Here is a 27,676-nt window from a genome sequence, read left to right on the forward strand (position 1 = left end):
TGTTTTATCTATTTTGTTGTCATGATATAATCCTCCCATGTATTACTGCCTCCTTCAAGGTGATTGTATTATATGTTCGTTAACCATGATATCGCCATGCTAACAAAAGTATATTCACTACGGAGACAGGGTTGGGGTTGGATGGAGAGAAACATGAAAATGATATCAGGGTCTGTAGAGATTTTAATGTTCATTTTCAATGACTTTTATCTGATATATAAACATGTTTTACAATCCACAACAGTTCGAATGGTCTTGGATATGACCTTAAACTATATCCGATGGTGAGGCCCCAGCTTGCGGGCTTTGGGGAGTGTGGAGCCACCCTTTAATTACCATTGCTCCCAGGTCCACTCTGACCCGGAGTGGTAGTACCTGTTAGGGTTCTAACTATGGGTTAAATAGAAACCGACTTGAAAACAACAAATATATTCTATTAAAAAATTTTTTTTCAAAATCTTTGGATTCAGCATTTAATAACCCGAAAAGGGTTGATATGCCGTAAAACAAAAACAACCAACCAACAACAGTTTGAAAAATTGGTAAAAAAACTCAAATATACAACAAATAAATGTTACCAAAGCCAATAAAAGTTACTCTGCAATCTACCTTCATTTTTTGGTGATTTTTAGAAGTAATTTTAAATGCTTTTTATTTCATCTTTTTTTAATTTCCAACCAAGATGGCTGCCATCTTGTTGTATCTCGCAGTGAATTCTAAAACAAACCCAAAATCTGATACATAAACAATGATACAATAAACCAAAAGCTTAATGAACAACAGAAAAATCATTTTCATTTATCTTTTTATTTCACAAAGTAGTTTTAAAGGTCACAGTTATTTACATAAAGTTCTCTATAACGCACTGTGTTTAGTGCCAGCCTTGTTTAAATTTCAAAGCACTTTCACCCATTTTGCTCAAAACAATGCTTTCCACATGCAAAATAATATGCCTGTCAACAACTATATTTACATTTCCTGACCCACTTATATTTGGCCAATTAAAGCACTGTTACATGATAAGGGCTGTCTCCTTTTCATGTAAGTATAAAAATAGAGAGATTTAGTTAAAATGAAATAGAATAGACGAAATTCGAACCTCGTAATTTAGGTTTAGAAATAGATTACGATAGAGAATTAGCAAATGGAATGTAAAACAAACCATTGTTAAGCTTAGAGATAAAATAGTTTTAAGAAAAGAATGTGCATTGTCAATTCTGTTATGAAAATTCAATTGAAGGAATGCAACTATAGGATAATTTAATAAACATGTTTTTAACATATTGGAAATATAGTTTACTGGGAATATAGGTTAAAATTCCTTTTGTAAACAAAGGAAAAAGTTTTGGACACACATTTCCAGAACACGTGAAAGAAGACATGTTTTGTATGGAAAATGGGAAGTTCTCGATATAGTTAGAAACTTTAGAGTTAAGCAAGGAGAAACTGAGGGAGAGTCAGAGGGAGTTTGAGGACGACAGACGATAGTCGGCAGTTGGGATTCGAACATCTAGAAGCGAGACGGTCACTTTTTAAACTTAGAATGTGAAGCTTTGAATTCTTGACTCAGAAAACCACGACCGGTCGGGAGAAGAAATAAACCCATCATGATGGGTTTTTATAAACGTCGTCTTTGTGTTGTAATTCTACCAAAAGGTAAAGTGAAAATTGTTATTATATGTCTTATATATATCATGTGTTTTAAAATGTCTTTACATACACGTCTCGACATCTCATATCTACAATGTGAACACTAAGATTGTCTCCTCAATCTAAGAGCTTCTACACTTCTAAGTATGAACATTTTATATATATATGAATCGCATCATAACACGAACAATCTCTCTTACAACAACATCTCTCTCTAAGACTCATTTTTAACAAAGAACAATAACAACAAATAATAACAACAAAAACAATAATAAGACTATTATATAACAGCACGATTAAATATTATTTTCCCCGTTGTAGATTGGTCTACACTAATGTTCATTTACCTTTCAAATTTTGAATACAATTTTAGTTTTGCTTGATAGAAATAGAAAATAAAATCGAAATACATTCTGAAATTACATTGTATTTTTCTGAATGCAACAGTTACGTCCCTTCATCACAAAACTACCTGATGTTTTTATATGGAAAACATCGGGTAGTTTTGTGATGAAGGGACGCAACTTGTATCCACAATAATACTATGTAATTTCAGAACAATGTGTTTAAATTTTATTAAAAAAAATTTTTTTTTTAAATCCATAAAACTATATACAGGCTTCATACAGATTTTCAATATCCATTTACAAAGACATTAAGTTTTTCAAGGCCTTCTCCAGACAAAACTTGATATTATAAACAGTGATTTAATAAACCAAAAACTTAATTGACAACAAGAAAAGTCATTTTCATTTAAATACAAAATAATTTGTCTGTCAACAACCATATTTACATTTCCTGACCCACTTATATTTGACCAACCAAGCACGATTAAATGTTGTAGATTGGTTTCCGTTCTGTTCATTTTACTTTTAAATTTTTGATATTATTGATGCAAGAGTTACGTCCCTTCATCACAAAACTACCCAATGTTTTTATATGGAAAACATCAGGTAGTTTTGTGATAAAGGGATGCAACTTGTATCCACAATAATACTATGTAATTTCAGAACTTTATTTTAAATTTAAGTTAAACAGATTAGAACTATAACCCCCGAGATAAAGAATTTCAAATTGGTAAAATAATATTATAGCAAAATTCGAAAATTGAATTTCAAGTGAAACTAATGGTATCTACTTAATTGCATGTCACAGTAATGAAAATATCCAAAAATTATGAACAAATGATCAAGTAGAAAATTAATCAATTAATCAAGTAGGAAATTATCAAAATTAATCAAGAATTATTATAAAATTATGAAAATGAATCAATTAATCAGTAGAAAATTAATCATTAATGAAAAGTTTTGGAAAACAATTAGCGAAAATAAAATTTTGCTAAATTGGCCAAAAATTTTCAGTTTTCAGAAAATTACCTTCCTTTGTGACATTTACTTAGAACTTTTTTTTTTTTTTTTTTGCAACACTTAATTTTTGTTTATTGTCTTAAAAATTTATTTTCTTTTAATAACTAATTTTCTACCTTATCGTTTTTCGTAATTTTCGGATATGTTCATTACTGCGACATGACATAGTAGACATGCGGCACGAGTAGATACCATTGGTGCACATGAAATTCAATATTCTGAGTTTCGAATTTCACCACAATAACAAAATTTGTTTCATCATTTAAAAAAAAGAAAAAAAAAAGAAAAATAGATCTTGGATATTTTTGATAAAAAAAAAAAAAAAAAAAAAAAAAATGACTGAATTTTTGTCCGTAATTATTTTATGCTTTCATCTGATCACAACTAGTAATTTCAGACCAAACCAATAAAGAAGCTACTGCTTCAACTGACTACGAAGCTGTATGCGTTAAACGAACGCAACTCCGTCCGTCAACATCTTCTGGTTAATAAAGCTTCTCATGCGTAAACTTACAACTCGGCCTTTTGTTTCACCTTACTAACGCCACCATTGTATGCCCCCCCCCTTCCAGAGGGTAAAAGTTCCTCAATGGGGGTCCTGGATATGACCTTAAACTATATCCGATGGTGAGGCCCCAGCTTGCGGGCTTTGGGGAGTGTGGAGCCACCCTTTAATTACCATTGCTCCCAGGTCCACTCTGACCCGGAATGGTAGTACCTGTTAGGGTCCCAACTATGGGTTAAATAGAAACTGATTTGAAAACAACAAATATATTCTATTAAAAAAATTTTCTTAAATCTTTGGATTCGGCATTAAATAACCCGAAAAGGGTTGATATGCCGTAAAACAAAAACCAACCAACCAGCCACCATTGTAAGATGGACCCTGAGCTGGTATAACTGAAATTCATTGCAAAATGCCAAGGGATTTCCGTTCCATTGATTATATTAGGTTGAGAAGAAAAATGCTCGTCTGAGCTCCAATCTCTGATCCCCGCCTTGACAATCTTTCACGAAAAACACCCGTCTAGCTGAAACCACTGTCAGTAATTTTCCCCGACTTTATCTGTGCTTAAATAAAAAAACGTAGAATCCGTGAACAAAGCTTCTTTCTTAGAAGTGCACGCCTGTGGAATTCTCTTCCGTTTGCCTGTTTCCTACCTGACTACAACTTGGATGTCCTGCAATCCAACATAAAAAAAATTCCTGATTAATCGCTCCCTTAAGTAAGATACTTTATCAAATCTCGATTACTACGATACTATCCCAATGATTACTGTACACGCAATAACCCTTATTCCCAAGTGGCTTCCAGGCCTTGATAAGTGGTGACCTCCATGTAAAAAAAAAAAAAAAAAGTTCTTGCAGAATTTTAAATATGGATTTTAAATCAGTTTTTGTAATAATACCTTTACTTCATAAATCATTTTAAAGAGCATTTTTCGCTCTATCATTTAAATTAGAATCGTTTTAAGTCAATTATGTATTTTTTTCAGAGTATTGAATACAAGATGAATAAAAAAAAAAAAAAAAAAGCATATCCGCACAATTTTCTTATTTTAATTCAAGCTAGGCCAAAAAGCTGCTGAAAGAGTTTGTAACTTTGGATTTTCATTCATAGTTGTTTTTAGGTTTTCATTTTTAAAATTTAAAAAAAAAAAAAATAACATTTCTTTGAAACATTTGCGATAAAAAAAAAAAAAAAACATTTGTTAATGTTCTTTTCTTAGAAAAAAAAAAAAAAAAAAAAGAGGTGCGTGCCGAGAGAATTGACAATTTTTTATATGTCATTTTAAGCAAAACTAATATTCAGTCCGTTCAACGTGATGCTAGACAGTTGGATCCACGTGCATAGCAACAGAAGATTACAAAGGCATCCATTCGTGTTGACGAGATAGATAGAAGTTCTCGGTTGAATGACTTGGCTGATCGGTAAAAATAGTCCAGTAAAGAATATTCCTCGGCCTGGATTTTCATTGGCTGGCAGGTCACATCAGTACGATATCTGTTGAAGGAAGAATAGTTTGTTACTGCAACGCATACGTATTTGACAAGTGGAATAATCAGAAAATAAAAATCACTTGAAAACAAGTTTCTTGGATTATACACTATTATGAGATATATATATATATATATATATAATTATTTCCACAGGCAAACAACATTGCAGCTCACAAAAGCCATGACAGCCAAAAAACTGGAATCCAAGACTCGAGTTTCACCCTCATTTATACACTATTATATATATATATATTATTTAAAGGAGATTAGAACAATAGTCGAAAGAGCTGAGTGTATTTTAATGTAACAGTGAAATTACTAGTTTAATTAAAATACAGGAAATAGAAAGTGCTCGTTGTAATTTAGATATATAATAAGCTCGATAGGTAAATATCCTAGAGCTAATTCAATATTAAGTAATGTGATTTATAATTTAAAATTTAAAAATCAAATTTTAATATATATATATCTATGATTATTTCCACAGGCAAACAACATTGCAGCTCACAAAAGCCATGACAGCCAAAAAACTGGAATCCAAGACTCGAGTTTCACCCTCATTTATACACTATTATATATATATATATATATAATTTAAAGGAGATTAGAACAATAGTCTAAAGAGCTGAGTGTATTTTAATGTAACAGTGAAATTACTAGTTTAATTAAAATACAGGAAATAGAAAGTGCTCGTTGTAATTTAGATATATAATAAGCTCGATAGGTAAATATCCTAGAGCTAATTCAATATTAAGTAATGTGATTTATAATTTAAAATTTAAAAATCAAATTTTAATATATATATATCTATGATTATTTCGACAGGCAAACAACATTGCAGCTCACAAAAGCCATGACAGCCAAAAAACTGGAATCCAAGACTCGAGTTTCACCCTCATTTATACACTATTATATATATATATATATATATAATTTAAAGGAGATTAGAACAATAGTCTAAAGAGCTGAGTGTATTTTAATGTAACAGTGAAATTACTAGTTTAATTAAAATACAGGAAATAGAAAGTGCTCGTTGTAATTTAGATATATAATAAGCTCGATAGGTAAATATCCTAGAGCTAATTCAATATTAAGTAATGTGATTTATAATTTAAAATTTAAAAATCAAATTTTAATATATATATATATCTATGATTATTTCCACAGGCAAACAACATTGCAGCTCACAAAAGCCATGACAGCCAAAAAACTGGAATCCAAGACTCGAGTTTCACCCTCATTTATACACTATTATATATATATATATATATAATTTAAAGGAGATTAGAACAATAGTCTAAAGAGCTGAGTGTATTTTAATGTAACAGTGAAATTACTAGTTTAATTAAAATACAGGAAATAGAAAGTGCTCGTTGTAATTTAGATATATAATAAGCTCGATAGGTAAATATCCTAGAGCTAATTCAATATTAAGTAATGTGATTTATAATTTAAAATTTAAAAATCAAATTTTAATATATATATATCTATGATTATTTCGACAGGCAAACAACATTGCAGCTCACAAAAGCCATGACAGCCAAAAAACTGGAATCCAAGACTCGAGTTTCGCCCTCATTTGGGCTCATCAGTTAGACATATCCGAACTCGGGATTCAAAACCCGAGCCTCTTGCATGCAAGATGAGCCCAAACGAGGAGCAAAACAGTTTGTTGCCTGTTGTGGCTCTTGTGAGCTGCGACGTTGTTTGGCTGTGCAAATAATTATATAATCTTTCACTATATATATATATTATTCCTTAATAATAGTCCGAAATAAAAATAAAATTAACATAATCTTTCACATTCTGGAAAAAAATATATAGCATATAATATATATAATGAGGAGCAAAACTTGAATCTTGGACTTCCAGTTTGTTGCCTGTTGTGGCTCTTGTGAGCTGCGACGTTGTTTGGCTGTGCAAATAATTATATAATCTTTCACTATATATATATATTATTCCTTAATAATAGTCCGAAATAAAAATAAAATTAACATAATCTTTCACATTCTGGAAAAAAATATATAGCATATAATATATATAATGAGGAGCAAAACTTTAATCTTGGACTTCCAGTTTGTTGCCTGTTGTGGCTCTTGTGAGCTGCGACGTTGTTTGGCTGTGCAAATAATTATATAATCTTTCACTATATATATATATTATTCCCTAATTGGAATTTTTATTTTGAGATGAGCATTTTTATGTTAATTTTATTTTTATTTCGGACTATTAGTCTCATCTTTATTAGTTGTTGTTTGTTTGTTTTTATTGGTTCACAACGTTTCGGCCAACTTCCTCTGGCCTTCGTCAGGTGGTAACCGCGACATATAGGAACTTCGAATCTCCTAACTGCATTCTCAGCCATCACTGCCATCCGTAGTTGTCGTCGTCTCACCACATTTTTTGACCAATTACCTCTGGCACGCTTTGGGTGGGATTGAAACCGCTATCTTCAGACAATGTTCATCTTCGGGGTACGTGGCGCAGTTGATAGAGACGTTGAATCTCTATGGTTCCAGATGAACATTGTCAGAAGATAGCGGTTTCAATCCCACCCAAAGCGTGCCAGAGGTAATTGGTCAAAAAATGTGGTGAGACGACGACAACTACGGATGGCAGTGATGGCTGAGAATGCAGTTAGGAGATTCGAAGTTCCTCTCCGGCGCGGTTGCCACCTGACGAAGGCCAGAGGAAGTTGGCCGAAACGTTGTGAACCAATAAAAACAAACAAACAACAACTAATAAAGATGAGACTAATAGTCCGAAATAAAAATAAAATTAACATAATCTTTCACATTCTGGAAAAAAATATATAGAGATTTAAATATAATAAATATTTAAAACGAAAAAGTTCATAAACATTTTTCGATTATAAAAATAATTTTGTTATGAAATTTCAAATAAAAACTGAATAAAATTTCTATTTTTTATATTTGATTTTTTTTTTTTTTAACTTTTTATAGTTGCTTTTAAAAAAAAAAAAGCTATTTCTATATTTGCTTTTAAAATAAAGAATTATTTTTTATTTACTTTAAAAAAAAATCTTATTTTTATATTTGCTTTAAAAAAAAAAATTAGTTTTATATTTACTTTTTAAAGAACAAGTTATTTTTATATTTGCTTTAAAAAAAAAAAAATTATTTTTATATTTAAAAAAAAAAAAAAAAAAAAAAAATTATATACAGTGTTGGTCCTCCATACCTTAAAATTTGTCTGACGTCACGTCCTCCGAATGGCTTTGTAAACGAAGAAGTACGATGCTTAACGAAAGCTGTAAAGCAACTTGCTATAGTCCATTTGTCGATAGTTTTTTGTAGCTGCCTCTCTACGGTGTTAACAATTTACTCCAAGATTGAGGCAATGGATAATGTCATTAATTTTAATATTGAAGGGAGCAACTGAGAAAGACTTCCTTGTGGTTCTTTCTGACAGGAAGTTTTGGATAAAAATTGGTCGTCTGCCTCTTCGTTCAAGTTTGTGTACATCTTTTAATATCGCATTTTTTTATGTCAAAGAAGACGCCAACAAGGTGTTCGTTTTTTGCATTCGCTTCTCTGATGAAGGTTTCTAATCTGATTAAGTAATTATTAGTGCTCATTTTGTTTCCTAAAACCACATTGATATTTCATTATACTGTTTTTTTTCAAGGACTTTTTTCTGTTGTTCTTGGCCTTCAGGCCAAGATCAAAGTGTAGTATCTGTTCCGGCAGATGCTGCACTTGAGATGGTTTGTACCAGTCAATGGAGGGGAAACCCTCTATACTGGGACAATTATTATTTTTGGTAACCAGAGTGTCCCCTTTTTGCCTACTTTTAGGGGAGCTGGTTTTTACCTCACATTAAAAACGGCCTTGTGCCTAATTTGCTCAGTGGGGGAGCAAATAAATACCATCTGTTCCGGCAGATACTGCAAGCTATGACTAGCTAGGACTAGCAAAGACCAGATGTGGGGGCAACCCCACATGCCTGACCATTAACCAGCTCCCATTTCCCACCTCTCGGGAGCTGGTCCCCTTTTTCCCTTCCCCCTCCCTTCACTCCTCACATTAAAAATCGGCCATATGTGGGGTTGACCCCACATATCAGACCTTGGTCAATGTAGGGGCAACCCTTCATACCAATTGTCACTATCCAGCTCCACTATTCCCAGGAGTGTTGGTCCCCTTTTCCCCTTCACTCCTCACATTAAAAATCGGCCTTGTGCCTAATTTGCTCGGTGGGGGAGCAAATAAATACCTTCTGTTGTTCTTGGCCTTCGGGCCGGGATCAAAGTGTAGTATCTGTTCCGGCAGATACTGCAAGCAAAGACCCTATGTGGGGGCGACCCCACAGATAAGACCTTGGTCAATGTAGGGGCAACCCTTCATACCAATTGTCACTATCCAGCTCCCCTACTCCCCGGGGAGTTGGCCCCCATTTCCCCTTCACTCCTCACATAAAAAATTGGCCTTGTGCTTAATTTGCTCGGTGGGGGAGCAAATAAATACCCTGTTTTTTTTCCAAGTGCCAGACTAGTCTGTTATTTATCATAAATTCTAGTGCTTTGCATAAGCAACTAGTTAATGTTGTTGGTCCATCATTTTGTAGATTGCTGTGGTCCTTCTCCAGATTTGGGATCGGTATAATTGTTGTTCGTATTTATTTATTGTTGGTTTCATGCCTGTCTAGAGGATTTTGAGTTTTTTTTATCTATCATATATACGGTACAATCACGTTGACACACCGGTTCTCGCTAGATCACCAAAGTTAAGCAACAAGCAAGGATGGAATACTGTTGCCATATCTGGGCAGGAGCTGCAAAAAACAGCCTATCCTGCCTTGACAGAGTACAAAATAGACTTCGTGGCTTAGTGGGGGATGCCCTTTTCTCTACCCTGCAACCTCTCTCCCAGAGAAGAGACGTTGCAAGCCTATCCATGTTTTATCGTTATTTCCATGGCAGGTGCTCATCTGAACTCCAATCTCTGGTCCCCCCTTGCCAATCTTTCACGAAAAACACCCGTCTAGCTGAATCCACATTTCCCCCACTCTATATCTGTGCCTAAATCAAAACGTGGATTCCATGAACAAAGCTTCTTTCTTAGAACTGCACGCCTGTAGAACTCTGTTCCGTCTGCCTGCTTCCCACTGGACTACAAAGTTAACAAATTCCTAATGAACCGTCCCCTTAAGTAAACACTTCATCAAATCTCCACACTAACGTAATGTACTTGCAATAACCCTTATCCCTGAGTGGCTTCCGGGCCTTGATAAGTGGTGATCACTGTGTAAAAAAAAAACATTAACCAAATGGGAAGGCGAGACACTGTATGTACTGCGAGGTAAAGATTTATTTTGTTATTTGTTTTGCGTTAGCCACATTAAGCATTTAGAGTTACTTCCCTTGTTTAAGTTTCAATTTACTTTATAAAAACAAGGGGAGGTAATTTTCAGTTTCGATTTATTTTATAAAACAAGATGGCTGCAATTTTTCACCTGCTTAACACGATTAAAGTTGTTTTTTTTTTTTTTTTAATAATTCAGTAATATTCAGGTTATTTTGACTGCATAATTTGGAAGCTAACATTGTAGTTTATTAGAATTGACAAAAAAAAAACAAAAATAAAAATCGGTAGAAACCATTGGTTTTTATCTGAAAACTCCATTTTTGTTCTGGCACGATCTATCCTTCTCTCAAGGGTTGATGGGGCTCTCTTAAGTCATGGAAGGCAACTCGTTTAGTGATGACGTCATGATAAAAAATATCCTTGGTAGCCTTGGCAAAGCATCAGGTATTTCCAGCCATTAGAAAAAAAAACCGTGAAAGACTCTGCGGAATTTGTTTACGTTTCACCTGTGCCTACTGGCATCAGATGAAGAAATTTTGTTCTGATAGTGTAGAAGCGTCAATTTTGGTTACAGTCTTCTGCTATGATAACAAATACCATATTTACAACAATTACTTCCGCATTTTTTTTTTTTTTTTACATGGAGGTCACCACTTATCAAGGCCCAAGGGCCACTCGGGGATAAGGGTTATTGTGTGTACAGTAATCAATGGGATAGTGTAGTAGTAATAGTACTGGAGAATTGATAAAGTGTCATTGCTTAAGTGGGCGGTTCATCAGGAATTTGTTTGTGTTGGACTTGAAGACATCCAGGTTGAAGTCAGGAGGGAAACAGGCAAGCGGAACAAAATTCCGCAGGCGTGCAGTTCTAAGAAAGAAGCTTTGTTCATGGAATCTACGTTTTGATTTAGGCACAGATAAAGAGTGGGGAAGATTATTGACAGTGGTTTTAGCTAGTCGGGTGTTTTTTGAAAAAGATTGGTGAGGGGGCACCAGAGAATGGAGCTCAGACGAGCACTTGCCATGGAAATAACGATAGAACAAAGATAGGCTCGCTACGTCTCTTCTGTGGGAAAGAGCTTGCAGGGAAGAGAAAATTAAAATTATTTGTTTCATTTGGTAATCTTTTCTTTTTGATAGTTTTTTTTTCTGTTACTGCAGCACTACCAGTGCTCTTTGTGTCCTTAGAGTCCGTCAGTATGGATACTTTGCGGGTCTGAATATTTTTCTGATATTCATCATACATTCTTGTGTTTTGCATTATTTTGAGGATTGCTATGGTCTTTCTCCAGCTTTACGATTGGTATAATTGTTGTTTGCGTCCAAAGTTTTGGTAGTTTTCCAGTTATCCAAATGTTGTTTTAAGTATATAGTAAGTATTCCAGAGAGTCCTGTGCGAATTGCTTAATAAATTCATCGGGTCCCTCTTCTGTATAAATTATTTAATAAATTTGGATCTGTAATTTTTCTTTTTCTTGTAGGAAAGTTTTGTGCAAACAGATGACAGCAGGGTTTAACTGCGACAGTATTATGAAAAGTTCATTAAAATTAAATTTTCTACCTCGACAATTCCATTGCATTATTCTATGGGTCAGGTTTTGTATTTTTGTTTGTCGGTTCGCCGTTTTGCGTTTAGTTGTCTTATTGACTGTTTTTGTTATTCTTTTTTTTATGTATTTACTAACTAGCCTAGGTGCCCGGTGTTGCCTGGGTGTTTGAACGTGTGTGTTGAGTATTAAAAAGAAAAGATGGTAGTAGGCAGGCTCGAACCTGCATCACGAAGGAGGAAAAGAATGTGAAAAAAAAAAAATATATATGTGACGTCTTTGCTGTTGCGTCCATCGCATTGAACATCAAAATTAAAGCTAGTCAATAGAAAAGAGTGGATGACTTTCGAAAATATCTGCGAAAACAGAGACCCCCTCCTTGTAGAAAACTGCCCCGTTGAGGGTGAAGGAATTAATGTTTTTGGCCAATCGAGGTTTAAAACGATAGCAGTTTCATCACGTTCCGATGCATCCGTCAAAAGTTTTAGGTAGACATACATACATATATTTAAACAGACAGGTGAGATTTATATTATAGATAAGCATTGGGGGGGGGGTATTCATTGGTGGATTTGGTTTCTGTTTCCATGGCTTCTGGTTCTTTGGGTTGAGTTAATTTGTCAGTTTTTATGCGTGATTCATCTCTGTTCTGTCATGGTTTAATTTTGGTAGGGTTCGTTTTCTTTGGAGTCCCATTTGTTGTTCTTGTTAGTTGAAATGTTTTTGTAGAATCTTTGTTTTTGTGTTTGTTGTTTTTGTCTGTTATCTTGTGTTGGACCTAATTCCTTGGGGTGGTCGAATTTGTTTTTCTGTTATTTTGTGTTGGACCTAATTCCTTGGAGTGGTCTAATTTGTTTTTCGGTCACCCAAAACACAGGTCAGATGTTATGAGTTTCTTTGGATTTGGATATAAAAAAAAAAAAAAAAAACAAGATAGCAGTTACAAATTCAAGTGGCCATTAATTGTTGTTCAGGCTTTAGAGAGAAAGAAACACGGCTATCCAAAAGATAACCAATTTACTTATACAAAATGGTATTTGGGAAAACGATTGATTGATTGATTTTATGGCTTATCAACCTATATGGTCATTTAATGACCGAGTCTTTTTTTGTTTTTAGTCACGTTTGTAGACACACTTCTGGCGTCATAAACAAAGAGTTCTCAATATAGGATTCTGTGGGTCTGGAGTTAGAAGTCAGTTGGTCAGGAGTTGAGGAGTTAGAGTCAGTTGGAGAGGAGAGCCCCTTAGAAGCGAAGGGAGGAAAAATAAACCATGTAAATCAAAGTTTGAATTCCTGATGTCACCGATCGGTCGATTGAATAAAGAACCAACTATGTTGTAACCGTTCGTCTCGTGTCGTCATTCCTTACATCATCTTGTAACGGACCTTGTGTAACCTCTTCTAAGTATTATGTGTCCTCCCCACCATAATCATAAGTAAAGTATCTCCTCCCCCTCCTCTCCACACCATTGTTATTCGTGTTATATGTACCCCGTTACATATGTCCCCAATATGAGTCCCCATTAATATGGTTGATTGAGTGACTGGTTTTTTACTGCAGATCAACCTATGTGGTCATTTAATGCCAGTCTTTTTTTTATGTACATTAGTAGTTAAAAGTTTTATGTATGTATCTGGTGTTCAGTGTCTATGTTTGTATAGTTAGATAAGGTATTGTTTTATAGTTTTTTGGGTTTTTTTTTTTTTTTTTTATTTTGTTGAGTAACCCTTTTGTTTTTTGTTATTTTGTGTTGGACCTAATTCCTTGGAGTGGTCGAATTTGTTTTTCGGTCACCCAAAACACAGGTCAGATGTTATGAGTTTCTTTGGATACAAAAAAAAAAAACAAAACAAAAACAAGATAGCAGTTACAAATTCAAGTGGCCATTAATTGTTGTTCAGGCTTTAGAGAGAAAGAAACACGGCTATCCAAAAGATAACCAATTTACTTATTTTTTTTACTTATACAAAATAGTATTTGGGAAAACGATTGATTGATTGATTTTATGGCTTATCAACCTATGTGGTCATTTAATGCCGGAGTCTTTTTTTATATGCATTAATAAGTTTTATGTACGTATCTGGTGTTCAGTGTTTGTATAGTTAGATAAGGTATTGACTTTCTTCGTTTTCTTTAAATTATGTTGAGTAACCCTGTTATCTTCAAATACTTGAGAAGGGTAGTTGGGTCTACCTGCCTTTATAGTTTTTTTCATTATATAGATTCAGTCAGTTTGCTTTCAAGTCTTCCTATGTGAGTGATGGTGAAAGGTAGAGACCTAATGGAGGGCGAAAGCAATAAAGATTTGAAGAAAAAAAAAAGGAAAAATTTTTTCAGAGATTGAGAATTACAGAAAACTGCCTGAGATTGGTTTACTGAGAATTGTGCAATAAATTCTGTTGATTGGGAGGCAGGGTCTGGCCCACCTGATTCTCAATATAATGAAAGGCAAAAAAAAAAAAAAAAGCCTTGAAGACATACTCTGCCACCCTGCCTGCTAGGGAACCCACACCATTCAGAGAAAAAAAAAAAAAAGCCTGACTTTAGTCTCACTCAATTGAAAGCCACTGCAAAGAGACAAGCCCCCAGATTTAGAGTTGACCGCCCCCCCAAAAGCCAGGAACATTTGCATATCGAATCGGCAACTTGTGAATGATCAGAGTTTTATAACTTTCGATAAATAATTATCCTTTTTTTTTTTTTTATTCACTTGTTATCCTTTTAGACCAGAATGACCTCTATTTTCCAGACTTGATGCAAACTTGAGAGACCACGGCCAAACAAATTGTACACTATTAAAAGCAACGTGGGGAGAGTAGCAAACATTCTGAATGGATCCTCTGATCAACCAGCACCCCAGTCAAAGAAACAGTCCAGTCCCAGCGACCAAACAAGACACTATGCGGACCAATCTGGTGACATCACTCGCTAGATATCGTCGTAAGGAAAGGTGTAGACTCAGTAATTCTGAAAAGCATTCACATTTACGCAAACAATTTACATAGAACATAGCAACATGAAATTTCCGGTTTACACTGCGCGTCAAATTATTAATGAGATAACATTTTTTTTACCAGTTATTAATGAGATAACAATTTTTTTACCAGTTATTAATGAGATAACATTTTTTTTACCAGTTATTAATGAGATAACATTTTTTTACTAGTTATTAATGAGATAACATTTTTTTACCAGTTATTAATGAGATAACATTTTTTTTACTAGTTATTAATGAGATAACATTTTTTTTACCAGTTATTAATGAGATAACATTTTTTTTACCAGTTATTAATGAGATAACATTTTTTTACCAGTTTCAGAAACTTACTGGGGTCGTGAATTGTGCGAGAGACTAAGGCGTTGAACTGTCAATGGCAACAGAGGCCGGATGTACTCGTTAATGAGGGTCACAGGTTAAAATATATATACTTTCATACATAGGCATATATTTAAATATATTTCTAATAATAAATTTATGTTTTTTTGTTGCATTTTCATTCCAAACATGGCACAGTGCCACTTTGATATAGGGGGTAACTATTTCGGACATAATTTCTAGGAATGCTATGTAGGGAGATGAGCAGCAAGATGTTTATATTACACTTGAACTTCTGCATGTCAGTACAGTCAGGGAAACAGAAACCAGGAAGGGAATTCTAAAGTCTAGCACAAGTCCTAGGGAAGAAACAAAGTAGAAGGATTTTTACATCTAGGGATTTCTAATGCGTAAGGGTGGAATTTTGCTGTTTGTAGGGTTTGTCTGGGGTGTTTACGTCGAAGGGATAAAAGGGCTTGTAGTTCCTCAGCGCACATTCCATTAAAGTACTTGTAAAATATGCATGGGGATACAATGTCAGTAGGTCAGTGGGACATCAGTTTAAGCCTAACGCATAATGCAGGATATATTAAGTTGGCGACTCTTTTGGACCTTGACTGAGGGGGAGACAAGCAGCGGAAGCTGCAACGGATTTATATAAGCAAAGCGGGTAGCTTGTGAAGCAGCGTCAGAGAAGAAGAGCAGAGACATGCACCTGACTTGTGTAGGGAGCCGCTCGCTGTCCACCGACACCGTCACCCACCTCTGTCCTACATCGCACCAACCTCTCACTGTTACACGCAACCATTGAATTTAGCATTGTGAAAAAGAAATAAAGACATTTATTTTTTCTACAAGTTGTTAGTGTCAGTTTAACCGGAGAGCGCTGCAGAACGCATCACCAGTAGTTTCGTATCAAAAGCTTTGGAAACATTGGCAATGCCGAGTTAGGCATACTGTGAAATTTTCATACTGTTCCACGCAATGTAAACAACTTGCCATCGTAACTGCTGAATCTACGGTATTTGAGGTGTGTCAAATTATTAACAAGGCAATTTGTTTCATCAATAAAATGTGTCGTAAAGGTGGTTTGAGTAGTTCTGAAAGCGTACTATTACAGAACAGCAAGCTAAAGGTAAAACTACCATTGAAATATCGAAAATGATAGGAAGGTACCATCAAACTGTGAAGAACTTTGTCAAGGACCCTACAAAGGTACGTAAGAAAGCTGATAAAGGTAAATCTAGGGTATGTTTCATGCCTTCTCTACTCCAAATTATATGTAAAGTTGTTAAGAACCCTGGGCAGACAAGTCGAGAAGTCTTTTACCAAGCCATATTGAAGAATGTCTCAAAAAGGTACTCCATGTCGTCTTCTGAAAGAAGTGGCAAAGTCTGTTAAGCCTGTGACAAATCCTCCATTAAAGCAACATCACATACAAAACCGATTGAAATGGGCAGAGGACAACATGAAATCGGATTTTTCCTAAGTTTAGTTCACAGACGAAGTGCGTGTCACTCTTGATAGCCCAGATGGTTGGAGCAAGGGATGGGTCCTAGATGGACGACATTGTCATCAGTGTTTAAGGCGCCAACATAGTGGGATAATGGGCTGAGATTATCGGAGGTAATTTAGTTGGCTCATGGAGAGTCTTAGAAGGCGTAAAAATGCCGTCAAACTGGGGTTCTCTGGGCTACGGAAGATGGAATGGCCTGCGAATTCACCAGATTTGAACACAATTGAGAACCTTTAGAGTATCATGAAGTGACGCCTCTAAGCAGGTGGATGCAAAATTAAGAGCAAAGATGAGTTGTGGGATGCTCTCCAAGAGACATCGCGAGGAATAACTGTTGATGAAATCATAAATTTGACTAATTCTGTAGACCAACGTCTTTTACAAGTCATTCCAAAAAAAAAAAAAAAAAAAGAAAAAAGGATCGCATATCCTCTACTAATTATGTCAACATAAAAATTTCAATAAACAAGTTATGGGTATATTATGTTTTTTCTCAACCTCGTTAATAACTTGACACACTGAAAGCAACAGATATTCATATCTTCTGCCATAGTTTCGCTAATACTGCTTTAAATACTTTTATTTTTTGACTGGAGTAGCTGAATAGTATTGTAAGCACTTTCTCAAAGTTTCATAGATTTTTATTGACTCGTTCCTTAAATATTTAAAAAAATGTAAACTCATTAATAATTTGATACGCAGTGTAGATTTTACAAAACATGCTAATATATTTTTATGATCTCAAAATTTCATACGTTAGTTCGGTAATTTTACTCATTCTGAAAGTATTCACATTAAACACAGCAAACAGCAAATTTACAATTTAGAATATATATTTTAAAAAGGTTAACATTTCATACCTTAGCTTGCTAATTCTTTTCATTCTGAAAGTATTCACATTTAACACAGAAAACAGCAAATTTACAATTTAGAATATATATTTTAAAAAGGTTAACATTTCATACCTTAGCTTGCTAATTCTATTCATTCTAAAAGTATTCACATTAAACACAGCAAACAGCAAATTTACAATTTAGAATATATATTTTAAAAAGGTTAACATTTCATACCTTAGCTTGCTAATTCTTTTCATTCTGAAAGTATTCACATTTAACACAGAAAACAGCAAATTTACAATTTAGAATATATATTTTAAAAAGGTTAACATTTCATACCTTAGCTTGCTAATTCTATTCATTCTAAAAGTATTCACATTAAACACAGCAAACAGCAAATTTACAATTTAGAATATATATTTTAAAAAGGTTAACATTTCATACCTTAGCTTGCTAATTCTATTCATTCTGAAAGTATTCACATTAAACACAGCAAACTGCAAATTTACAATTTAGAATATATATTTTAAAAAGGTTAACATTTCATACCTTAGCTTGCTAATTCTATTCATTCTGAAAGTATTCACATTTAACACAGAAAACAGCAAATTTACAATTTAGAATATATATTTTAAAAAGGTTAACATTTCATACCTTAGCTTGCTAATTCTATTCATTCTGAAAGTATTCACATTTAACACAGAAAACAGCAAATTTACAATTTAGAATATATATTTTAAAAAGGTTAACATTTCATACCTTAGCTTGCTAATTCTATTCATTCTGAAAGTATTCACATTTAACACAGAAAACAGCAAATTTACAATTTAGAATATATATTTTAAAAAGGTTAACATTTCATACCTTAGCTTGCTAATTCTATTCATTCTGAAAGTATTCACATTAAACACAGCAAACAGCAAATTTACAATTTAGAATATATATTTTAAAAAGGTTAACATTTCATACCTTAGCTTGCTAATTCTATTCATTCTGAAAGTATTCACATTTAACACAGAAAACAGCAAATTTACAATTTAGAATATATATTTTAAAAAGGTTAACATTTCATACCTTAGCTTGCTAATTCTATTCATTCTGAAAGTATTCACATTAAACACAGCAAACTGCAAATTTACAATTTAGAATATATATTTTAAAAAGGTTAACATTTCATACCTTAGCTTGCTAATTCTATTCATTCTGAAAGTATTCACATTAAACACAGCAAACAGCAAATTTACAATTTAGAATATATATTTTAAAAAGGTTAACATTTCATACCTTAGCTTGCTAATTCTATTCATTCTGAAAGTATTCACATTTAACACAGAAAACAGCCAATTTACAATTTAGAATATATATTTTAAAAAGGTTAACATTTCATACCTTAGCTTGCTAATTCTATTCATTCTGAAAGTATTCACATTAAACACAGCAAACTGCAAATTTACAATTTAGAATATATATTTTAAAAAGGTTAACATTTCATACCTTAGCTTGCTAATTCTATTCATTCTGAAAGTATTCACATTAAACACAGCAAACAGCAAATTTACAATTTAGAATATATATTTTAAAAAGGTTAACATTTCATACCTTAGCTTGCTAATTCTAATCATTCTGAAAGTATTCACATTTAACACAGAAAACAGCAAATTAAAAATTACAACTAATATATTTCAGATATATCAAATCTTCATAACTTAACTCAGTAATTCTAATCATTTAGAAAGTATTCCCTTTTAAAACAGCAAATTTACAATTTAGAATATATATTTTAAATATATGCCTCAGCTTGGTAATTCTATTCATTCTGAAAATATTCATATTTAACAAAGCAAACAGACAATTCACAATTTAGAATAATATATTTGAAATATAATCAATCTCCATACCTTAGCGCTTGTACTTCTATTCATTCTGAAAGTATTCACATTTAAAACAGCAAACAGAAATTTATAATTATGAATAATTTATTTTACATATATTAAATTAAATCTTCATACCTTAGTTTGGTAATTCTATTTATTCTGAAAATATTCACATTTCAAACAGCAAAGAGATGATTTAAAATTACGAATAATATATTTTAAATATAGTAAATCTTCATAACTTAACTCGGTAATTCTAGTCATTCTCAAAGTATTCACATTTAAAACAGAAAATTTACAATTTAGAATAATATATTTTAAATATATTAAACTTTCATACCTTAGCTTGGTAATTTCATTCATCCTGAAAGTTTTCACATTTAAAACAGCAAATTTAAAATTTAGAATAATATATTTAAAAAATCTCCATACATAAGCTCGGTAATTCTATTTATTCTGAAAGAATTCACAGATAACACGGCAAGCAGCAAATTGAAAATAAAAAATATTATATTTTAAATAGATCTTCATACCTTAGCTCGCTAATTCTAATCATTCTGAAAGTATTCAAATTTAACAAAGCAAACAGCAAATTTACAATTTAGAATAATATGTTTCAAATGGGTTAAAATTTCCTACCTTAACTCGGCAAGTCTATTCATTCTGAAAGTAATCACATTAAACACAGCAACAAGCATATTTAAAATTTAGAATAATATATTTTCAGTATATTAAATTTTCATACCTTAACTCGGTAATTTATTTCATTCTGAAAGTAGTCACATCAGCACATTTACAATTTTGAATATATATTTTAAATAGGTTATAATTTCATACGTTAACTCAGTTATGTAATCCATTCCGAAAGTATTCACATTTAACACAGCAAACAGCAAATTTACAATAATTTATTTTAAATATATCATACCTTAGCTCGTTAATTCTATTCATTCTGAAACTATTTACATTTAACACAGCAGACAGCAAATTTACAATCGAGTATATATTTTTAATAGGTGAATGTGTTTCGAACTGAATAAATATGTTACATTAAATAAAAACACTAAAAAATTATCCAGTTAGGTAGAAAAGTAACTTATCTTGACTTTGATGAGATTTATTCGTTTTTTGACAACTTCTTCGAATCTGTGTACAGTAATACAAACCCAAAGACACATCCTCTTTATTAAAAGTCAATTTATTTATTTAGTATCCCCCAAAATCGTAAAATTTGTATTTTCTTAATAAAAAAAAAAAAAAAAGAAGTACTTCGTTAATCAAAGTCTGTTTTCAGAAGAACAACAAAAAAAAAACTAGTGTTTTCCAAATTCTCTTTATTAAAAGAAGTCAATTTATTTATTATCCCTAGAAATCGTAAAATTTGATTTTCTTCAAAAAAAAAAAAAAAAAGTCCTTGATTGATAAAATATTCGATGGTCCGCATGTACTGCTCTTGTTGACCCATATTTCCGCCAGGGGTCGTTAGTGGCGTTATCTCTCAAACAAGATGGTGCGTGCCAAATCTTCGATTAAACTTCCGATAATTTTTGATTTTCTTCAATAAAAACAAAACTACTTGATCGATTTACGTAATTTTTGGGATATGACATCTCCCTGCAGCGACAAGTACACACATTATAAAGATTTTTTTCAGATTTTAATAGTATAAAAGATTTGTTGTGGCCAATTTATAGGCTTGCACCTTTAATTCATTCTTAAAGTATTCACATTTAACACAGTAAATTGCAAATTTACAATCAAGAATTATTCATTTTAAATGTAATAAATTGTCATACCTTTACTCGGTAATTCTATTCATTCTGAAAGTATTCACATTTACCAAAGCAAACAGCGCATTTACAATTTAGAATAATTCTTTTTAAACATATTAAATTGTAATACCTTAGCTCGATAATTCAAGTCATTCTTCAATTATTCACATTTAAAACAGCAAACACCAAATTTACAATCATAAATAAGTTAGTTTAAACATATTAAATTGTCATACCTTAGCTCGGTAATTCAATTCATTCTGAAAGTATTTACATTTAACACAGCAAATACCAAAGTTACAATCAAGAATAAGTTATTTTAAAAATATTAAATTGTCATACCTTAGCTCGGTAATTCAATTCATTCTGAAAGTATTAACGTTTAACACAGCAAATAGCACATTTACAATTTAGAATAATATTTTAATTGTATTTAATTGAATACATTTTTAATGTATTAAACTGTCATACCTTTGCTCGGTAATTCTATTCATTCTTAAAGTATTCATATTAAACACAGCAAAAAGGACATTTACAATTAAGAATTATTCATTTTTAATGTATTAAATTGTCATACCTTAGCTCGGTAATTCTCTTCATTCTGAAAGTATTCACATTTAACACAGCAACAGGGAAAATTTACAATTTAGAATAATTACTTTTAAAAATATCAAATTGTCATACCTTAGCTCGGTAATTCAATTCATTCTGAAAGTATTAACATTTAACACAACAAACAGCACATTTACAATTTAGAATAATATTTTAATTGTATTAAATTGTCATACCTTTGCTCGGTAATTCTATTCATTCTGAAAGTATTCACATTTAAAACAGCAAATACCAAAGTTACAATCAAGAATAAGTTATTTTAAAAATATTAAATTGTCATACCTTAGCTCGGTAATTCAATTCATTCTGAAAGTATTCACATTTAACACATCAAACAGCACATTTACTATTTAGAATAATTCATTTTTAATGTATTAAATTGTCATACCTTTGCTCGGTAATTCTTTTCATTCTGAAAGTATTCATATTTAACACAGCAAACAGGACATTTACAATTTAGAATTATTCATTTTTAATGTATTAAATTGTCATACCTTAGCTCGGTAATTCTATTCATTCTGAAAGTATTCACATTTAACACAGCAACAGGGAAAATTTACAATTTAGAATAATTACTTTTAAAAATATCAAATTGTCATAACTTTGCTTGGTAATTCTATTCATTCTGAAAGTATTCACATTTAACACAGCAAATACCAAATTTATAATCAAGAATAAGTTATTTTAACCATATTAAATTGTAATACCTTAGCTCGGTAATTCAATTCATTCTGAAAGTATTCACATTTAACACATCAAACAGCACATTTACTATTTAGAAAAATTCATTTTTAATGTATTCAATTGTCATACCTTAGCTCGGTAATTCTATTCATTCTGAAAGTATTCACATTTAACACAGCAAACAGCAAATTTACAATCAAGAATAATTTATTTTAAACATTAAATTGTCATACCTTAGCTAGATAATTTAATTCCTTCTGAAAGTATCCACATTTAACACAGCAAATACCACATTTACAATTTTGAATTATTCATTGTAAATGTAATAAATTGTCATACCTGTGCTCGGTAATTCTATTCATTCTGAAAATATTCACATTAAACACAGCAAACAGGACATTTACAATTTAGAATAATTCATTTTTAATGTATTCAATTGTCATAACTTTGCTCGGTAATTCTATTCATTCTGAAAGTATTCACATTTAACACAGCAAACAGCAAATTTACAATCAAGAATAATTTATTTTAAACATTAAATTGTCATACCTTAGCTAGATAATTTAATTCATTCTGAAAGTATCCACATTTAACACAGCAAATACCACATTTACAATTTTGAATTATTCATTGTAAATGTAATAAATTGTCATACCTGTGCTCGGTAATTCTATTCATTCTGAAAATATTCACATTAAACACAGCAAACAGCAAATTTACAAACTAGAGTATATATTTTAAATAGGTGAAAAGTTCATAATTTCGCTCGGTAATTTAATTCGGTGCAAGTCTATAAATGGGCCACAACAAATCTTGTATACAATAAAAATCTGAAAAAAATCTTTATAATGTACGTTCTTGTCACTGCATGAAGATGTCATATTCCAAAAATTACGTAAACAATCAAGTAGTTTTTATTTTATTTAAGAAAATCAAAAATTATTGGCACGCACCATCTTGTTTGAGAGATAACGCCACTAACGACTTTTTTTTTTTTAAGAAAATCTAATTTTACGATTTCTAGGGATAATAAATTAATAAATTGACTTCTTTTAATAAAGAGAATGTGTCTTTGGGTTTGTATTACTGTACACATAGATTCGAAAAAGTTGTCAAAAAAACAAATATATAAAAAATAAATGTTATCAAAGGCAAGATAAGTTACTTTTCTACCTAACGGGATAATTTTCTAGTGTTTTTATTTAATGTAACATGTTTATTCAGCTCGAAAAACATACAGTGTTTACCGATGTATTAGAAAATTTAAAATAGCGCCCGACTATCTCTTTCACACGGTAAGTTTGGGAAAAGGGGTTATAAATAAAAAAAAAACTAGACAAAATACAGTTAGAAATTTACTCAATATGTTACCGTGATATAGGCTGACATATATTCAGTGGGTTTTTAACAGTATTTCTAATATGTTTTATTTTTAACTCATTTTCCCAAACATACCGTGTTCAACAGAGAAGCCGGCGCCATTTAAAATGTTCCAATACATCGGTAAACACTGTATGTGTCTCGAACTGAATAAATATGTTACATTAAATAAAAACACTAAAAAATTATCCAGTTAGGTAGAAAAGTAACTTATCTTGACTTTGATGACATTTATTCGTTTTTTGACAACTTCTTCGAATCTGTGTACAGTAATACGAACCCTAAGACACATTCTCTTTATTAAAAGTCAATTTATTTATTTAGTATCCCCCAAAATCGTAAAATTTGTTTTTTCTTAAGAAAAAAGAAAAAAGAAAAGTACTTCATAAATCAAAGTCTGTTTTCAGAAGAACAACAAAAAAAAAACTAGTGTTCTCCACATTCTCTTTATTAAAAGAAGTCAATTTATTTATTTATTATCCCTAGAAATCGTAAAATTTGATTTTCTTCAAAAAAAAAAAAAAGTCCTTGATTGATAAAATATTCGATGGTCTGCATGTACTGCCCTTGTTGACCCATATTTCCGCCAGGGGTCGTTAGTGGCGTTATCTCTCAAGCAAGATGGTGCGTACCAAATCTTCGATTAAACTTCCGATAATTTTTGATTTTCTTCAATAAAAACAAAACTACTTGATCGATTTACGTAATTTTTGGGATATGACATCTCCCTGCAGCGACAAGTACACACATTATAAGGATTTTTTTCAGATTTTAATAGTATAAAAGATTTGTTGTGGCCCATTTATAGGCTTGCACCTTTAATTCATTCTTAAAGTATTCACATTTAACACAGTAAATTGCAAATTTACAATCAAGAATTATTCATTTTAAATGTATTAACTTGTCATACCTTAGCTCGGAAATTAAATTTATTCTGAAAGTATTCACATTTAAAACAGCAAACACACAAGTTACAATTCAGAATAATTCATTTTAAATGTATTAACTCATCATACTTTAGCTTCGTCATTCAATTCATTCTGAAAGTATTCACATTTAACACAGCACATACAAAATTTACGATCAAGAATAAGTTATTTTAAATATATTAAATTTTCATACCTTTGCTCGGTAATTCAATTCATTCTGAAAGTATTCACATTTAACACAGCAAACACCACATTTACAATTTAGAACAATTCACTTTAAATGTATTAAATTGTCATACCTTTGCTCGGTAATTCTATTCATTCTGAAAGTATTATCATTTAAAACAGCAAACAGCACATTTACAATTGAAAATAATTCATTTTAAATATATTAAATTGTCATACCTTAGCTCGGTAATTCAATTCATTCTGACAGTATTCACATTTAAGACAGCAAGAGGCAAATTAATTAATTTAAACTGTATCAAATTGTCATACTATTGCTCGGTAATTCTATTCATTCTGACAGTATTCACATTTAACAAACCATATACCAAATTTACAATCAAGAATAAGTTAGCTTAAACGTATTAGATTGTCATACCTTAGCTTGGTAATTCAATTAATTCCGTAAGTATTCACATTTAACACAGCAAACAGCAAATTTCGAATTTAGAATAATTCATTTTAAATGTATGAAATTGTAATACCTTCGCTCGGTAATTCTATTCATTCTGAATGTATTAACATTTAAAACAGCAAATACCAAATTTACAATCAAGAATAATTTATTTTAAACATATTAGCTCGGTAATACAATTCATCCTGAAAGTATTCACATTTAACACAGAAAACAGCACATTTAGAATTTAGAATAATTAATTTTAAATGTATTAAATTGTCATACCTCTCCTCGGTAATTGTATTCATTCTGAAAGTATTCACATTTAAAACAGCAAATACCGAATTTACAATTTAGAGTATATATGTTAAATAGGTGAAAAGTTCATAATTTTTCTTTCATTTTAAACATATTAAATTGTCATAAGTTAGCTCGGTAATTCAATTCATTCTGAAAGTATTCACATTTAACACAGCAAACAGCACATTTACAATTAGAATTCATTTTTAATGTATTTAGTTGTAATAACTTTGCTTGGCAATTCTATTCATTCTGAAATTATTCACATTTACAACAGCAACAGGAAAATTTACAATATAGAATAATTACTTTTAAATGTATTAAATTGTCATACCTTTGCTCATTAATTCTATTCATTCTGAAAGTCTTCACATCTAATACTGCAAAATCCAAAGTTACAATTAAGAATAGTATTTTAATTGTATTAAATTGTCATACCTTTACTCGGTAATTCTATTCATTCTGAAAGTATTCACATTTAATACAGTATTAATAGTAATAGTATTTTAATTGTATTAAATTGTCATACCTTTGCCCAAAAGTAATCACATTTTAATTAGCAACAGGCAAATTTACAATTTAGATTTAGAATAATTCATTTTAAATGTATTAAATCGTCATACCTTAGCTCTGTAATTCTATTCATTCGGAAAGTATTCACATTTAAAACAGCGAATACCAAAGTTACAATTTAGAGCATATTTTACATAGGTGAAAATTTCATAATTGATAATTTTTTTCATTCTGAAAGTATTCACATTTTACACAGCAAATACCAAATTCACAATCAAGAATAAGTTATTTTAAACATATTAAATTGTCATACCTTAGCTCGGTAATTCAATTCATTCTTAAAGTATTCACATTAAAAACAGCTAACACCAAATATACAATTAAGACTATATATTTTAAATAGATGAAAAGTTCATAATTTTGCTCGGGGATTCAATTAATTCTGAAAGTATTTACATTTAACACAGTAAACAGCGCATTTACAATTTAGAATAATTAATGTTTAATGTATTAAATTATCATACCTTAGCTCAGTAATTCAATTCATTCTGAAAGTATTCATATTTAACACAGCAAACACCAAAGTTACAATTTAGAATAATTCATTTTAAACATATTAAATTGTCAAACCATAGCTCGGTAATTCAATTAATTCTGAAAGTATTCACATTTAAAACAGCACATACAAAATTTACAATCAAGAATAAGTTATTTTAAACATATTAAATAGTCATGCCTTAGCTCGGTAATTCAATTCATTCTGAAACTATTCCCATTTAACACAGCAAACAGCACATTTACAATTTAGAATAATTCATTTTAAATGTATTAAATCGTCATACCTTAGCTCTGTAATTCAATTCATTCTGAAAGTAATCACATTTAACATAGCAAACACCAAAGTTACGATTTAGAATAATTCATTTTAAATAAGTGAAAATTTCATAATTGGTAATTTACTTCATTCTGAAAGTATTCACATTTTGCACAGCAAATACCAAATTTACAATCAAGAATAAGTTATTTTAAACATATTAAATTGTCATACCTTAGCTCGGTAATTCAATCCAGTCTTAAAGTATTCACAATAAAAAATAATTAATATATATTTTAAATAGGTGAAAAGTTCATAATTTAGCTCGGTGATTCAATTCATTCTGAAACAATTCACATTTAACACAGTAAACAGCGCATTTAAATTTTAGAATAATTAATGTTAAATGTATTTAATTGTCACACACTAGCTCGGTAATTAAATTCATTCTGAAAGTATTAACATTTAACACAGCAAATACCAAATTTACAATCAAGAATAAGTTATTTACAACATATTAAATTATCATACCTTAGCTCGGTAATTCAATTCATTCTGAAAGTAATCACATTTTACACAGCAACAGGCAAATTTAAAATTTAGAATAATTCA

At 31.3% G+C, this 27,676-nt stretch overlaps 1 long non-coding RNA gene across 1 annotated transcript; it reads right to left on the reverse strand.

Moving 5' to 3' along the window:
* Positions 1 to 791: 791 nt before the first annotated feature.
* Positions 792 to 19,856, reverse strand: LOC145268659 (uncharacterized). The gene is made up of 2 exons (XR_013864911.1): positions 8,220 to 19,856; positions 792 to 5,022 (listed from the first exon to the last, which is right to left on the reverse strand). It is a non-coding gene; the product is annotated as an uncharacterized LOC145268659 (long non-coding RNA).
* Between the last annotated feature and the right edge of the window lie 7,820 nt (positions 19,857 to 27,676).

Source organism: Euprymna scolopes, chromosome 44, assembly GCF_053919585.1.
Source record: "Euprymna scolopes isolate OS-2025 chromosome 44, ASM5391958v1, whole genome shotgun sequence".
Classification (NCBI taxonomy): Eukaryota; Metazoa; Mollusca; class Cephalopoda; order Sepiida; family Sepiolidae; genus Euprymna; species Euprymna scolopes.